The sequence below is a fragment of the Schistocerca americana genome, chromosome 3 (assembly GCF_021461395.2).
Source record: "Schistocerca americana isolate TAMUIC-IGC-003095 chromosome 3, iqSchAmer2.1, whole genome shotgun sequence".
Lineage (NCBI taxonomy): Eukaryota > Metazoa > Arthropoda > Insecta > Orthoptera > Acrididae > Schistocerca > Schistocerca americana.
The window spans coordinates 222082956-222100984 of record NC_060121.1 but is presented as its reverse complement, the minus strand read 5'-3'; the positions used below and the strand labels follow the sequence as shown (position 1 = coordinate 222100984).

The 18029-nt window shown below is 47.4% G+C and overlaps 1 pseudogene; it reads left to right on the top strand.

Moving 5' to 3' along the window:
• Nucleotides 1–17697: 17697 nt before the first annotated feature.
• On the top strand, nt 17698–17814 carry LOC124607606 (annotated as a pseudogene).
• Nucleotides 17815–18029: the final 215 nt, after the last annotated feature.

Below are 18029 nucleotides of genomic sequence, written 5' to 3'. Positions count from 1 at the left end.
TTCTCTTGACAGCACCAATTCTCCATACCTAATGTGGCCGTGCGGTTCTAGGCGCTACAGTCTGGAACCACGAGACCGCTACAGTCGCATGTTCGAATCCTGTCTCGGGCATGGATGTTCGTGATGTCCTTAGGTTAGTTGGGTTTAAGTAGTTCTAAGTTCTAGGGGACTGATGACCTCAGAAGTTAAGTCCCATAGTGCTCAGAGCCATTTGAATCATTTTGAACCATACCTAATGACTTCCTGGTTCACGGGAAGTTAAACCCTAATCTTCGTAATTTCTTTTCTTCTACTGGCAGTGCTGAAGTGCTAGTGTGACAGCCAATGCAACTGCCACATGTTTCAGCAGTTCAATGTTTGTTCCTCCGTCCGATAATATGCCTGTTCAGTAAGGTTATCACACGATCGCCGCATCCTGAGAACAGAAATTTGGGCATATTTTCGGTAGCTGTGAGATTTTAATCTACGCCCCGAACACGTCGCTATTTATTTAGCCGCCTTCAAAATTTAGGGCCGGTATTTTTGTGACGCGGTGACTACCTGCGCGGGGACAAAGGGCGCGCCCGCCCCCGCCCCGCCACAAAGGACACATTCATAACGCCATTAATGAAGCAAATCTGGCGCGGAGAATGCCGGCCCTCCGTGAGGCGGCGTGGGGCAGGGGGGGGGGGGGGGGGGGGGAGAGCGGCCAGAAATGTTAAGAAAGACGTGCTGGCTACATCCCGACAATGGAAGAATGAGGCCGCGGGAGGGTGGGCGACCCGCGGCCATTGTGGGCTCCCGTCGGCCTTGAGCGCGCCCATTCAGGGCCCGCGGGGCGGCCCACGAAAACAAGGCTCCCTCCTGACAACCTTAATTATTTATGTGTGAAATACCGCGCAACTGGAGCGCACGACCCGCAGCCGGTTCGCGCCCGGCCTCCGGCTACCTACAAAGGTTGCGCAGAACACCACGACCGGCTTGGTCTCTCGCTCCGTGACTTTTGTCTTCCTCTTGTACTACACCTCTGCACGTTCTCCGAACCAGCAGTAGATGTTCTGGGGATCTATCGCCATGGCGGAGCTCACAGATTTCCAGTAAGGTCACAGGTTCGCGTACTAAACTTGTTGTTGTTGTGGTCTTCAGTCCTGAGTCTGGTTTGATGCAGCTCTCCTTGCTAGTCTATCCTGTGCAAGCTTCTTCATCTCCCAATACTTACTGCAACCTACATCCTTCTGAATCTGCTTAGTGTATTCATCTCTTGTTCTCCCTATACGATTTTTACCCTCCACGCTGCCCTCCAATGCTAAATTTGTGATCCCTTGATTCCTCAAACAGGACCTACCAACCGGTCCCTTCTTCTTGTCAAGTTGTGTCACAAACTCCTCTTCTCCCAAAAAAAAAATGGTTCAAATGGCTCTGAGCACTATGGGACTTAACATCTATGGTCATCAGTCCCCTAGAACTTAGAACTACTTAAACCTAACTAACCTAAGGACAGCACACAACACCCAGCCATCACGAGGCAGAGAAAATCCCTGACCCCGCCGGGAATCGAACCCGGGAACCCGGGCGTGGGAAGCGAGAACGCTACCGCACGACCCCTCTTCTCCCATATTCTATTTAATACCTCCTCATTAGTTACGTGATCTACCCATCTAATCTTCAGCATTCTTCTGTAGCACCACATTTCGAAAGCTTCTATTCTCTTCCTGTCCAAACTATTTACTGTCCATGTTGCACTTCCATACATGGCTAGACTCCATACAAATACTTTCAGAAACGACTTCCTGACACTTAAATCTATACTCGATGTTAACAAATTCCTCTTCTTCAGAAACGCTTTCCTTGCCACTGCCAGTCTACATTTTATATCCTCTCTACTTCGGCCATTACCAGTTATTTTGCTCCCCAAATAGTAAAACTCCTTTACTACTTTAAGTGTTTCATTTCCTAATCTAATTCCCTCAGCATCACCCTACTTAATTCGACTGCATTCCATTATCCTCGTTTTGCTTTTGTTGATGTTCATCTTATAGCCTCCTTTCAAGACACTGTCCATTCTGTTCAACTGCTCTTCCAAGTCCTTTGCTGTCTCTGACAGAATTACAATGTCATCGGCGAACCTCAAAGTTTTTATTTCTTCTCCATGGATTTTAATACCTAGTCCGAATTTTTCTTTTGTTTCCACTAAACTTAATAGTTTTTAATCTAAGGAATGTTTCAGAATTGAAGCTTTTATTGCCGTGATCGCGTGCATTGGATTACTAGTCTCGGCACGACTAAGCTAACATCTTTAGATCCACAGCGTACAGGTTACGAAATGAGGTTGTGCGACAAACCGTACGTTTGTTTTCGTACTATCGTGACGGAGAGGAAGGGAGAGTAGAAAATTAAAGAAATATAGCTCTGTCTTTGTAGCCAGACAGAATCATACACTTGTAGCACATGAAGAAGTCCCGCATGTGCCTGGATTGGCTACCAGCAGGCCACCCAGATACACGCAGCACTTCTTGATGTGCCACAAGTGTATGACTCTGTCCTGTCACAGCAGCCAACCCAGACACTTGCGGCGCTTCTTTATGTTATGCCAACTATTTCTGTGTTGACTCCTTGTCTCTTTTTTCAATACATTCCTTCACACATTTCAGCAATCTATTCCTTGGTCTTCTTTTGGTTGTTTCCTTCGCATCTCCATTTCAGTTATCTTCTTGTGGAGAAGTGCCCATACCATCTTAGACCTTACATTTCTATCCTGCTCTGCAAGGCTTCCTCTTTTGCTGTTTCCCATACCCTTTCATTCCTCATCCAATCTGTCCTTGTTACTCCTATCCTATTTATGAGGAACTTCATTTCACATCCTTGTAATCTGCTTACATCTGTTTTCTTCGTTACCCGTGTTGTCAAAACCAACTGTTGCAAATATTTCCAGTGATGAATTATCTGTATCGTCATGATCCTCCTAAACTCAGTAAACTAAAAAAATAATTTTGTAAAGAAAAACTAAATTTATGAGGGCATTACATCTCTACCACGACCACTTGTATGGACCTGATCTCTCAGATTAATACCTGCAGAGAATGCATTCTCTCCTTAATATTGCTAAATGACGTACATAAATAAAATAAACACAAATACATCATCACTTATAATGAACTTGATTTTAGGTAACGACGTTGGGCGCTAGATTAATATTTGACGTTTTACTAGTGTAGCAGAATAGTGGTTCCGATGAAGCGTAGAAACCGACAAACTAACAAAAGACCTCCAAATGCGATGAAGTAAGTAAAAAAAAGTATTTTTCAGATATATCGTGCGTTCCACTTGTGAAAGTCCAGTTTCATTAAACTATTCACAGTAGAGCTGCACTGACAAACGTTTTGTAACCCAGGTGAGTCCAAAGGAGAGGCTTCAGATGGGGAAAGAGCTTAGAACCTTGACTACCAACCAATGGAAATATGTGAAGAGGTGGGCCACTACTACTTTTGTGTTTTAATGTGCCCTAGGAGAGCGGCATGTTTCGTCACGGAATTCTTTGCTAGGCGCGAGAGTATTACAGAGATGTTCGACAAATTCCAGCTGCAGACGTTACAAAAGAAGCGTTCAGCATCAGGAGGAGATTTACTGTTGAAATTACGAGAGAGTACTTTCCGGGAAGAGTCGGATAACATAGCATTTCCTCCCACAATTCCCATGCACCATTCGCCGGTGGAACAGGGAATGGGAGATGATTTAGTGGCACCAGCAGTACCTCCGTCACACACCGTATCAGACGGAAGAGTGGAAATACTGTCACAACAGAGATCCAGTAATTTTCAGTGCAGTCCCTGGTCACACTGAAAGATAGCTTACATGATATATAAAATCATCTCAAATAATTAGTTCATTTCAATAGTTCGGGCATCGCCCCTATAATGGGATGGAACATCACATCACGCTCCCATTCGCATGGCTCACTAGTTCCAAGATGTGTTTGATAAGTGCGAGGAAATAGGCCTACACCGTCATTTCCTTTGGGCCTTTGTCCCACTGCAATGCAGGGTCGGCCTTGTTACTATGGATCTGGCGATGTTAATGTCAGAGGGTGGCAAGATGCCCTTCCTGTCGCCACCCCATACCCCCCGGGACGGAATTAGCATATTCCAGCTGTCCGCGTCTAATGTAAGCAATGAAATAGTCCGAGAGTGTTTTCTAATGTCTGCGGATCGTGTAACTGAGGTGGGACGTGGGGACCAGCCCGGTATTCACCTAGTGGAATGTAGAAAACCGCCTAAAAACCACATCTAGGCTGGCCGGGACACAGGCCCTCGACGTTAATCCGCCGAGCGGTTGGATCCGGGGCCGGCGCGCCTACCCGAGTCCAGGGAGCAGTGCATTAGCGCTCTCGGCTTATCTGGCGGGTCCTCACTAGCCTACACAATAGCTGTATTTAAATACCATCGACCTGTTGAGTCTGTATACGAAATTCAAAGGACCACTGCCCTCTTGCAGCTTACCTTTACGAATTGTGTGACTGTGCGGACGGCCGCATGAGAGTAATTTCTTGTCATTGAGACCTCGGCTAGAGTTTCCGTAGCATGTTTAAGTCAAATGCGTCAAGTCAGTTTGGAGGGAATGGGTAGTTTCTTTTCGACAAAACTTAAGTGAATGAGTGGGTTTCTCTAAATACTGGATATAAACCTCCCGGAAAAGTTTTGTGCGCTAGCAGAATATTGTGTCACGAGCTTTTGGACTGGTGTAAATGTCCGTTACGTCAGTCAAAACTCTTCTGCACATTAGGAAGTAAATAATAGCTATAGAACGTACTGCTTGAAAGAAAGCAGGTTGCTAGTTATTGACATAAAAATCTTACCTACCGATAAGCTCATTAGCTGGAAGCCGAAAGGGGTGTGGGAACGTAAACACGGAGCTATACAATACCCAGTGCACGGGTTTGGAATCCCGTGATTATGATTAATCCAGATGGTTGAAATGTTTCTGCACTAAACCAGTGCTGGGTTGTACATTTAATAGCAGTCTGTAATAGCGCTTGCTGATGTTGAATGCGACGAGATGGGAAGCTAAATGTAGACAAGGCAGTTTAGTTTTCAATCCAGCGATCGGATGAGGAGTGCAATCACATATCACTGCCGGCCGTTGTGGCCTTGCGGTTCTAGGCGCTTCAGTCTGGAACCGCGTGACAGCTACGGTCGCAGGTTCGAATCCTGCCTCTGGCATGGATGTGTGTGATGTCCTTAGGTTAGTTAGGTTTAAGTAGTTCTAAGTTCTAGGGGACTGATGACCACAAATGTTAAGTCCCATAGTGCTCAGAGCCATTTGAACCAACATATCACTGCTTAAATCAGCATTATAGACACCCTTTTTTCATGGCTCAAAGCTTGGCTAGTGGCCCCTACTAAAACAATATCACAAATGCAGCGTGTAACACTCGCCTCCGTAGCCGAGATCGCTAATCACGCTTGTGCAGTAGCGGTCGACGCGGAGGTAAGTCGTTCGAATCCTGGTGGTGAAAAATTGTCACTGCCAGAATTTGGCCAGCAACAGGAAGAGAAGTGTCTGATTACAGATCTTTGCGCTAATGTCCTGGATTAAATTACAAACACCTCTCTACCTGAATACCTGTACCTGATTACCAATCTTTACGCCCATATCCTGGATTAAATTCCAGACACCTCTGTAATGTCTCACAAAGTGAGGACATGTAACGCCGTTGATGGGGATACATTCATAGGATAGGGACTTTAAGCTCTGCGGTCCCTTTGGTGCTACTCGAGAGAAGTACGATGTATGTCAGCACCAAGTTGCACCATGTCCTTTCCTTTCATGCATAATAACATAAACCCGACATTAGACTGTATACATACTCAGCACAGTCATCGGCACGACGCAGACACGCTCTTGACACTTCATAACAGGTCGCAGAAAGGCAACGGCCAACCACTTGCGCTAGGACCTTGCATGAGAGGCAATGCATTGTCCTACATCTACCGGGTGATCAAAAAGTCAGTACATAGAGAGGTACAATTTGACACACATGCTTGGAATGGCATGGGGTTTTATTAGAACCAAAAAATTACAAATGTTCAAAAAATGTCAGACAGATGGCGCTTCATCTGATCAGAATAGCAATAATTAGCATAACAAAGTAAGACAAAGCAAAATGATGTTCTTTACAGGAAATGCTCAATATGTCCACCATCATTCCTCAACAATAGCTGTAGTCGAGGAATAATGTTGTGAACAACACTGTAGAGCATGTCCGCAGTTATGGTGAGGCATTGGCGTCGGATGTTGTCTTTCAGCATCCCTAGAGATGTCGGTCGATCACGATACACTTGCGACTTCAGGTAACCCCAAAGCCAATAATCGCACGGTCTGAGGTCTGGGGACCTGGGAGGCCAAGCATGACGAAAGTGGCGGCTGAGCACACGATTATCAGCAAACGACGCTCATCTGTCGGACATTTTGTGAACTTCGTTTTTTTTTTTTGTTCTAATAAAACCCCTTGTCATTCCAACCATGTCTGTCAATTTTTACCTCTCTATCTACATTTTTCCGTGGTTTATTAAGTTTTCAAATTTATACTGACATTTTGATCACCCGGTAAATCTACATTTATACTCCGCAAGCCACCCAACGGTGTGTGGCGGAGGGCACTGCATCTGTTCCTCTATGTTCATTTCCTGAGTAAGAGTCCAGTTTGACTTTCTGAGAGTGTAAAATGTGGATCAGGACGCGCTCTGGCGTAATTACATCGATTGGCAAAATCGTGTGAGTAGCGTATAATTTGGACTACACGAATGGCGGTAACAGACGTATATTCGACTTCGCGGTAGCAGCCAACATCACTGCTCGAATTTGTGTGATCACCGAAGTTGTACAAGAAGAGTTCTGGGATAGTGGGAGAAACGACGGTGCTATGATCACGTGAACAAAAATAGTGCTTCCTTTGATGCTGCAGGTGTAAATCGACGACAAAAGAGGGGAATCTGGTAATGGTGGGCGAGATGCCGCCGTGAATGGTCCATCTGTAGCATTCAGAGGAAGCATTCCAGTGCTCGAGATAGCAGGTATTGGCAAGTCACTGTCCCCATGAAATACGGCGGGCGTGGGATGGTTTCGCCAAATAGCTGGCGATGTTGCGGACCGGCTGGGCAACTATGTGTGGGACATTAGAGCAGGGTTAGAGGCGGCGGCGGCGGCCGGGGCGTGCTGCACTGACAAACGAGCCAGCGATGTAAATGGCTCACCTGTGCGGCCGGCTGCCAGGTGTGCGCAGGTACACAGGGGGCGAGCAGAGGGAACGGGGCAGGAGAGCGCAGCAGAAGCCTTTGTGCGCGGCGCCGCCTCCCACGCCGCCCACAAACACGCTGACCGCCACTTCCAGCCGCCACACTCACCTCCCTCACCCACGGCCCGAACGACCGACACGGGCCACATCGCCAGCTCTGCTGTGTGCTATGCTCCACCACGATACCGCCCTGACTTCGCTTCCCTCTGAGTACCACGTCAATTGTGACAACATTATCGAGGATTCGACAGGATTCGCCGCCACCATCCTCAAGACTTAAGACAGCCAGCATGGGTATTTTGTCTTTAATGTTCATTTCGGTCTGGTACCAGCAGAAAATGCCATGACGAGGCGCCGACAGCGCTACAGCCAACGACAACCCTGGACACAGGAGTTGCACTGAGTAGTTTTTTTTTTTTTTTTTTCAGAAGTACCGCATCTCGATGGGCGTAATTAATGTGTGATCGCCAGATTGTATTAGATATCGTCATGTGTGTCCAGCACCTTGTTTGATAATGTGGGTTGATATTGGGTACGTAACACGATCACCTTCGTGGTCATATGCTTTAAGATGGAGAACATTTCTTACGCTTGTATCGTGTTAATGACGATGCGTGTGCCCTACCTTCGACGTCTCCGAAAAGTTATCTTTCAACAAGATAACGCAAGACCGCACGTTCACGTGCTGCCCGGGCATACCTCGATAGAGAGGGTGTTCGGCGTTGCATAGGCAACACGTTTTCCAGTTGTCCCATATACTGCTGGTTGTGGGTTACCGAGGAAATGGCACACCAGCGCTTGCCAGCCACTACGACAGGAAGTCTGGCATGAGGCAGCGTTGTATGTTGTACACGTATTTATCATGCAAGCTTAAAAACATGGCTCTGAGCACTATGAGCGGTCGCGCGGTTCCAGACTGTAGCGCCTAGAACCGCTCAGCCACCTCGGCCGGCCATCCAAGCTTAGTTCGACTCCATGTGCAATCGAGTTAGAGCCGTTGCTGCTGTCATATGTAGAAGCTCCGTATACTAAATTTCGCTCTATGTATACAACGCAATTTACCAACTGCTTTAATGACGTAGCCTTGCTACTATAATATATATGCCCTATAAGTAAAATTTCGTGAGAAGATAAGAGGAGACACAACCTTTCCAGAGCGTCGTGCGCATACTGCTATCTTATGCGGCTAGAAAACCGTAAATATTTTTCTGCAATAACTTGCCGCGACAACCTCCAAAGAGACATCAAAGTTCTTTTATTTTCTATCCTTTCTGGTGCGGTAATTTTAATGGGCAGCAGTGTACACTACCTGGTCAAAAGTGTCTGGACACCTACTAGCGAACATTAATTTGGGGTAAGTCCAACCTTAGCCTTTATGAGAGCTTTAACTCCTCTCGGATGTCTTTGACTGCTATATCTGAATGTCTGCAGCCCATTCTTCCTCAAGAGCTGTAACCAGAGAAGTCGACGTTCTAAAACATCCCAAAGATGTTCCATTCTGTTCTGGGACGACCAATCCATTTCAGGCATGTGAATGTCCACAAACCATTGCCTCACACATGCTGCTTTATGACAGGTTGCACTGCCATGCTGATACAATCATCATCTTTACTGAAACCATTCCATCGGACTGCCACAGGACATAGTGTGATTGACCACTCCACTCGTTTCCAGTCATCCACTGTCGAGTGGCTTCGCTCTTTACGCCACCTCAAGCGTTGCTTAGCATGGTTACAGAAATGACGAACTGCTCGAACATTCTGCCCCATTCTTTTTCACTCTCTATGCACAGTCGCTGTGCTAGATGGACTGCTGGTAGCACTATGGAACTCACGACTGGTTCCTTCCGGTAACTTCATGCGATTTTTTTACAACCACCCTCCAAAGCCCTACGGTCCCTATCCGTCAGAGCATGAGGCCTTCCTGGTCTTGGTTTAGATGTAGCTGTTCCTTGGCGTTTCAACTTGGCAATTACATCACCAACAGTCCACTTGTGCGGCTGTAAAAGGCTTGAAGTATCGCTGACTGATTTGTTACTCAGCTGACATCCAGTGACTAGTCGACATCAGAAAACATGAGCTCTCTTGATCGACCAATTCTCTGTTACTATTTCTTTATTGACAACACAATTTTTCCTTCTTCCTTTTACACGCATGGTTTTGCCTCTCGCTACATCCAGTGGTCAGTTTCATATCACGCAGGGTTATCCTTAGGAAGCGTCGGAAGCTCCTTAAGACTGTTCTCAGACGATGCGGTTGTCTATAGAAAGCAGCAACGCCAGGAGACACTATCGATTTGCAGACCGACTAATGAATAGTGCATACTGTTGATGACAAACTGCTGGAAACTGTTCCCACCGTCAAATGCCTAGGAGTAATTATCCAGAGCGACCTGAAGTAGAATAACCACATAAAACAAACATTAGGAAGAGCAGCTGGCAGACTGAGATTCACAGGAAGAATCATGAGGTTCAAATGGCTCTATGCACTATGGGACTTAACGTCTGAGGTCATCAGTCCTCTAGACTAGGAACTACTTAAACCTAACTAACCTAAGGACATCACACACATCCATGCCCGAGGGAGGATTCGAACCTGCGGCCGCAGCAGCGGCGCGGTTCCGGACTGAAGCGCCTACAACTACTCGGCCACAGCGGCCGGCAGAATCATCAGGACACGTATGTCGTCTACGAAGGAAGTGAATCCTTGAGTACTGTTCATCAGTGTGGGATCCTTACTAAGTAGGACTGATAGAAGAGGCATAGAATATCGAACAAAGAGCGGCGGTTTTCGTCACGGGATCGTTTAGTCTGCTACAAGAGAGGCGTTGGCCATCACGGAGAGGTTTTTTTATTGAAATTTCCAGATAACTGTTTTTTTCGGGGAGAGTAGGCCGACATATTACTTCCTCCCACACTCCTTTCGCGAAATTACCACGTCGATAAAGTTCGAGAAATTAAACCTAATACACAGGCATACCGACAATCACTCTTCCCAAGCGCCATTCGCGAGTGGAACAGGGAACGGGGATCAGTTAGTGGTACCAGGTATCCTTCAACAAACCGTTAGGCCTCTGGTAATCCATCAAGGGAAGTGGGACTGCAGCCAGACACGAAGTACTTGAATCATGATAACAAAAACAGCGGCTGTATTTTAATCCAACGTCGTTTATTCTTTTTGACACATGCTACCAGCTTCAACACCAAATGGCGTCACCTTCAGTCTCCAAGCATAACCTGCCATCCACAACCGTTTTCGTGTGCAATGAACAGAATCGAATTCACAGGGCCAAAATTAACTAGATTACGTACCTTCCGTGGCAATAACAATCCCACGGGAGGTACGGAACGAAACTTGGTGTCGAAACTGGTAGCATGTGTTAAAAAGAATAAATGACGTTGGATTCAAATACAGACGCTGGTTTAGTCATTATTCAAATACACCGTTAGGTGGCTTGCGGAGTATGATGTAGATGTCTTCCGCCCCCGTTAGCTGAGTGGTCAGCGCGGCGGAATGTCACGCCAAGGGGCCCGGGTTCGACTCCCGGCTGGGGCAGGAGATATTCTCCGCTCAGGAACTGGGTATTGTGTTGCCTTCATCATCATTTCATCCTCATCTCCGACGCGCAAGTCGCCCAATGTGGCGTCGAATGTAATAAGTACTTGTCCTCGGCGGCCGAACTTCCCCGAATGGGGGACTCCCGGCCCACAATGCCGTACGCTCATGTAGATGTCGATCCGGATACTTTTGATCAGTGTATTACGCAGGCGCGTGGCGTGGGAGTTCTGACACGATACCGTACAAGGTTTTAGTCCATCTCTTGCACGGTGCCAGACGTACAGACAGCGTAACGGTGCTCAGCGGCAGCGCTGAGACTGGTGTAAGAAGACGTCAGCGGACGGGCGCGGCTGGGGAGTCGCGGCTGGCAGGTCGTTCCAGGCGGCGGTGGCGTGTCTGGTGCGGTATCAGCGGCCGCGGGCACGCGACGCGCGTCTCCCGAAATTGAAAACGGGCCCTGACTGCGCCACGCCGTGTCTCCCTAATTGCCGCCACGGCCGGACACGAATATTTATCGCCGCCGGCCTGCGTGAGCCTGCTTCCTCCCGGCTCCGTACTGTCGAGCCTTTTTCCCACCGATCCCCCACCCTTTTACTTCCCCGATTCCTCGTGCGGAGCAATAAACTTGGCCTATTAGCCGTGGCCCGCCGTCTGATAACGAACCGTCGAATGTGGAGCATTCGTGCCACCTCCCCGCTATCGCACTTAATGCTTTACTGCCGACGGCAGATCGCAGATGGTTAACAAAGAACAAAAGTTTTAATTACGCCCGGTTCATGATTTACTGCCCTTTGCTCCTCGTTGATTTAACGTGCTGCGGTATGAAGCCCTGGCGTGCAAGTCCACAATCTGTACAGCATAATCGGCGCGTCGCAGTAGAACTCTTTCTAATGGCTCTCGTAGCGTCCTGTTCTTTCGTTTCTTACTCAAACGCTCGTGCGCCGTTTGTCCCAGCTACACTGATGAGCCAAAAACTTTGTGTAAAGACAAATTTCCGCGTTCTCTCCCTCACGGCCTAATCGCGACCAACCGACCACTGTGTCGTTGTTGTTTTTGGGGTGTACGGACGCTCAACGGCGAAGTTATCACCACCCTTGCAAATATTAAAAGAAATGAATGTGGATAAAAGGCTAGAAACATTGTCAGACTCACTTATTTACTCACTCACTCGCGTTGCGACACAAAAAAATGATTCAAATAGCTCTGAGCACTATGGGACTTAACTTCTGAGGTCATCAGTCCCCTAGAACCTAGAACTACTTAAACCTAACGAACCTAACGACATCACACACATCCATGCCCGAGGCAGGTTCCGAACCTGCGACCGTAGCGGTCGCGCGGTTCCAGACTGTAGCGCCTAGAACCGCTTGGCCACTCCGGCCGGCGTTGGGACACACAATCATTCTGTATCACACGCCGAAAAACAAAGAAGAAATAGGGAAACGTCCTACTTCTGGTGTGAAAACAGAAGTAAAACCACAGAGGGGCTAAAACAATGGCCCAGGGATATGTGACGGACTGACCACTTACAAAAAAAAGCACGGATGATTCAGTCACCCCGTTAACAAATTATGAGTATCTCCCTAAAATCTTTAGAAACAAGTTGGGCAGATCACAAAATCTTCAAAAGTCTAACCACTTTCGTTTCAATGTCATTTAAAATAGAGAGCAGACTTGCCTGCAAATCTGCCACCGCCCTCTGGTCCGAAAATAAAACATAGTCTAGTAAAATGTGGCTCACAATGATCTGCACGCCAGGAACACCACACGCTTGAGGGTACTCTCGCTGGAGCAAGGAGCAGTGCGTCAGAGTTTCAAATGGCTCTGAGCACTATGGGATTTAACTTCTGAGGTCATCAGTCCCCTAGAACTTAGAACTACTTAAACCTAACTAACCTAAGGACATCACACACATCCATGCCCGAGGCAGGATTCGAACGTGCGACCGTAGCAGTCGCGTGGTTCCAGAGTGTAGCGCCTAGAACCACTCGGCCACCCCAGCCGGCCGTGCGTCAGAGGGCTGAAGCATATGCGAAGACTAGTCATCCCGACTTCGTGGCTGAAAGGAGGTACGCCATGGCCACTCAGTGAGCTTTTCTAGACGCAACTTATTGTCTGTTTCTTCCAGCTATTCCACTTCCCATCGACGCATGACCCTGTACCTCAACAGCGGGAAAATAGAATGCAGGTGGATGACACACTGAAATAAGTGAGTATCACAATTCACGTACCTCTCTGCTACATCCGCCCTTTCATTCCGCGCAATACCCATGTGCCCTGGTACCCAGCAGAAAGAGATCTCCTTCCCCAACCGTTGTAGTTGGAGGAGACCGCCGTGTCATCCTTTGCCAATGGCATCATCGGATGCACTACGGACGGGCATGTGGTCAGCACACCGCTCTACCAGACGCTGTCAGGTTTCTTGAACTGTAGTTCGATCGGGTAGTTCCTCAGTTGGCCTCAAGAGGCCGAGTGCACCACCTACAAGTTCTCTCACCTAGGAAAACTCCCCGGAAGTACCGGAAATCCAACTGGACCCTCCGCAAAACAGTCAGCCGCGCTGACCACTCAGCTACGGTGGCGAACCAAAAACATTATGACCACTCGCCTAATATGGTATTACTGGACCTCTGGAGCGTAATGCAGCAGCCATATTGCGTGGCATAAATTCGACAAGCGCTTGGTAGGTTTCTGGAAGTATGTGGCACCAGATATGTACGCACTGGCCACGAAGTCCCCGTAATTTACTGGCCAGAGACCAGGCGCCCAAAAGCGTCCCAGGTGTGTTCCGTCACGTTCATATCAGGCGAATTTAGTGGCCAAGACATAATCTTGAGGTCACTATCGTGCTCCTAAAACCACTTTAGGCACGATTCTGGCCTAGTGACACGGACAGGTATCCTGCCGGAAGGTATAGCACGTCGGGGAAGAAGCTGTCATGGTACGTTCGATTACTACTGTAGGTCCGTACTAATCCTAGGTGCATGTCCTCTTTAGCACAATATTGCCCGTAGCAGTCTGCATCCTCAGGGCGGTGCATGTTTCGAGGAACCGTTCCCCTTAATGACGGCTTCTCTGGACAACACCATCGACTGAATGTAAAAGGAAACGTGATTCATGCGACTAAATGAGACTGATAGGGCAATAATAGTGATAGGTATAGGTATGGTAGTCGGTGTAGTCGTTAGTCGTAGAAGTAGTTATTGTCATGGGAAGTAATATTGTGCTGGGTGTAATAACGTGTATTGCACCTAACTGTTTTCCAAATGCAATTAAAAAAGGCTATGAGAAATCGATACTTTCGGTTGGACTTATCATGTACAGCAACTCAAAATTCTGTTCATTTTTTCCTAAACGATTCCTTTCGTTTCGTTGGAGGTGTGAAATAGTTCCCAGAAATGACTACACCTCAAGAGGGAGGCCAATGCTTGGTGTGATATCCGGAAATGAAATCACTCATTGCTGTTCAAACAACTGCCCGACGTGGATTTCAAAGGGGTTCAAATGGTTCAAACGGCTCTGAGCACTATGGGACTCAACTGCTGTGGTCATAAGTCCCCTAGAACTTAGAACTACTTAAACCTAACTAACCTAAGGACATCACACACATCCATGCCCGAGGCAGGATTCGAACCTGCGACCGTAGCAGTCGTGCGGTTCCAGACTGCAGCGCCTTTCAAAGGGGTCCGCCAGGTCTTACGGGGATTAAAATTTAATATTACAAGTTTCTAGCCACTGATAGTGCAAACAGTCAGGTTCTGTCAGAAAACGCAGATCTGATGAAATGGTAGAGGAGTCCAGAGAGACCTTCAAAAGACGCCCACCAGAGCCAATTCGTCGAGCATCACAAGAATTAAAAATTCTGCGCTCAAGAGTTGACAATGCGCTGCATAAACAACTTCGCTTCCAGATTTACAGAGTTCAGATTCTGCAAGCACTGAAGCGAAACGACTTTCAGCTTTGCCTGAATTTGTTATTGAAGCCTTGCACTGGATCGGGCAAAACCCCAAATATCTTGGAAACGTAGTTTTCTCTCATGAAGCAACATTCCGTGCATGTGGGAAGGTTAATCGGCATAACATTCGCGTCTGTGTTTTGGGAAACCTTCACCGTCCACGGGAACATCTCAGAGACAGTGAAAAGGTGAATGTGTGGTTTGTGCTGATAAAAGACAACATAGTTAACACATATATCGTCATCGATCAAACTGTCGATCTGGACTGCCTGAGCAATTTCTGACCCTCACTCCCCTTCAGCTATCTGTGATCTTCCAACAGGATTCTGCGTCATCGCACTGGAGTCTACACGTTCATAACCTCCTGGACAGAACATTAGAACATTTCCACAATGATGGATAGAGCGTGAGGGATCAACCAAGTGGTCACCGCGATCTTCGGATACAATCCCTCACACTGGACTCGCATTCGGGAGGACGACGGTTCAATCCCGCGTCCGGCCATCCTGATTTAGGTTTTCCGTGATTTCCCTAAATCGCTCCAGGCAAATGCCGGGATGGTTCCCTTCAAAGGGCACGGCCGACTTCCTTCCCCATCCTTCCCTAATCCGATGAGACCGATGACCTCGCTGTCTGGTCTCCTTCCCCAAAACAACCCCAACAATCCCTCTGGATTTCCTCCTGTGGGGTTACATGGAAGATACTTTGTGTGCTTCGTCTGTGTGTGACCCTGGCGACCTCTGCAGAAGAACTGCGGATGCAACAGCGTCCCTCATACCAGACATGTTTGTGCGCACAGGAGTTGAGGTACAGTATCGTCTAGACATTTTACGAGTTACAAAAGAAGCCCATGTAGAAGTGTATTAACTTTTTGTACAAAACTTTTTGTACAAGACGCTCAAACGGCAAATACCTGTCTCATAGAATTTTCTTTTTTTTTTTTTTTTTATTGCATTTGGAAATCTGAGAGAGTATCCATGTGGACACCCTGTGCAGGAAAAAAATTACTGCTGATATTATTAATCTGCGTGAGAAGAAACATAGCCTCTGTTTAAATTATAGGTAACAGGTACAATGTAATAAATAAATAGAATCCACGGACCAATCTAGATGATCCTCTGCTCCCTGCAAACATAACTGACGACGTCTCTTGGTCAACATAGCAACAAGTAGAGATCGTCTGCTGTAGAACCCCGTGTTCAACAATGTCGGCTGAACGGTGTACTGCGAAACACATCTGCTTCCACCAGCACTGTACTCCATCTCTGTGGCAGTGTTGGCTGTGGGCAGTGTTCAAGAGCGGTAAGAAGTATCGAAATGTTGGCAGTTGTGGCATGATGCACTCTTAGCTCAGTGGCATAATCGGCAACTACTTGACGACAAGATGTTGGTAGTAACTGGCTTACTGCAATTTTTTTGCGTTACTCCTTTACTTTGTTTAATCAGTAAAAAAACGAAATTAATAGAACGAACAGTTCCCGGTCATTATTAAAATATTTTCGACCCTCAAGAGGGCACAGTATGTGGCTACTTTACCATTTAACACCCCTTCTAAAGCCTTCGACATCACTAACTCTCCGTAACCTGCGAGAAAGGGGATCTTTGAGGTTGGTAATAAAACTCTTATTTTCTGCTGCGTCCTCCCAGGCAGCCAGGGTGACGTTCCAAAGGTCATCATGGGTTCTTGTCGCGGGGTCAACAAAGTTTTTTCGTTGTCCATTTCGTCTCTGCTCTTGCGTTTTCAGTAGAGTTTAAACGTGGAGCAAAAGAAAGCCAGTGGAGAAGAGAAATTCATTCTGCTCTGAAAACTATTCCTGCATTATCGCTAATATGTGTATAGGATGCTGATCATCTTGGAAACATATTACTTCCTCGGGATATAGTTATTATACCGACAGGATAATAATATTACTCATAATAAATAAACATCCAGCCGCCAGCTGCCCCAGACACACGGCCGCTGTCGTATTGTATTGTAATCGAAATGGGCATCTTGCCGCCTCTATACTCGTACTGCACCATCATTGATTGAGGACAATATCTATTCGTCGGAAAAATCAGGTTCCGCCAGTCGCAATTGGAACTGTCCTCGGCAAACGTTAATCGGCACAAGAAGGAAGATTAGGTTTCAAAGACCGTCGACAACGAAGTCGTTAGAGATGCGCTAATCGGCAGAGTCGATGATCACCCGGAGCTTCGCCTTGATGGTCACACGTTTTCTAAGAAGTCCGGCACCCCGAAGCCGCCGCCGAACCGCATCCACCGACCCTCGAAGCTCAGTAGTTTACTTCAACTGCACTGCTTTTAAAACAGGATTTTACGGCGTCTTGTTGACAAGTTCATTATGTTAGACAGGTGCTGTAACATGCTAGAGACCAGTTCCCACGCCCCTACTCATTTCCAGTATCTTGACAACCTTTTATCCATCGTTACGCAGTGTGCTGAGGAATGCCTTACCACTATACAATGCCACGACATCCGTTCTTCGGCCGGCCGCGGTGGTCTAGCGGTTCTAGGCGCGCAGTCCGGAACCGCGCGACTGCTACGGTCGCAGGTTCGAATCCTGCCTCGGGCATGGATGTGTGTGATGTCCTTAGGTTAGTTAGGTTTAAGTAGTTCTAAGTTCTAGGGGACTGATGACCACAACTGTTAAGTCCCATAGTGCTCAGAGCCATTTGAACCATTTGAACCATCCGTTCTTCCACAAGACCAATGGTCACGAATAGCCTTTTGACGATGAGGTATGGCGCCTGAATAATTTGACTCACGTGAAAGCGATGAGGTGCACATATTTGACCTTGTTCGTGTACTGTCACCGGCTATTACAGAACGAATGGGGCGATTGCAGACCTAACTTGCCGCGACAAACTGCCAATGAAACTGTGTAAACAATTCTGACATATTATGTCCAACAGGACAACGGCCTTGCCGCAGTGGATACACCGGTTCCCGTCAGATCACCGAAGTTAAGCGCTGTCGGGCGTGGCCGGCACTTGGATGGGGACCATCCGGGCCGCCATGCGCTGTTGCCATGTTTCGGGGTGCACTCAGCCTCGTGATGCCAAATGAGGAGCTACTCGACAGAATAGTAGCGGCTCCGGTCAAAGAAAACCATCATAACGACCGGGAGAGCGGTGTGCTGGGGCCACTTGTGACCTGGAGGCGGAGTGCTTTATGCCAAACAGATTAGTAAATTTAAGTTTTCGGCTCTATGGAAGTCATTCTCCACCCGATGTGATTCTCACTG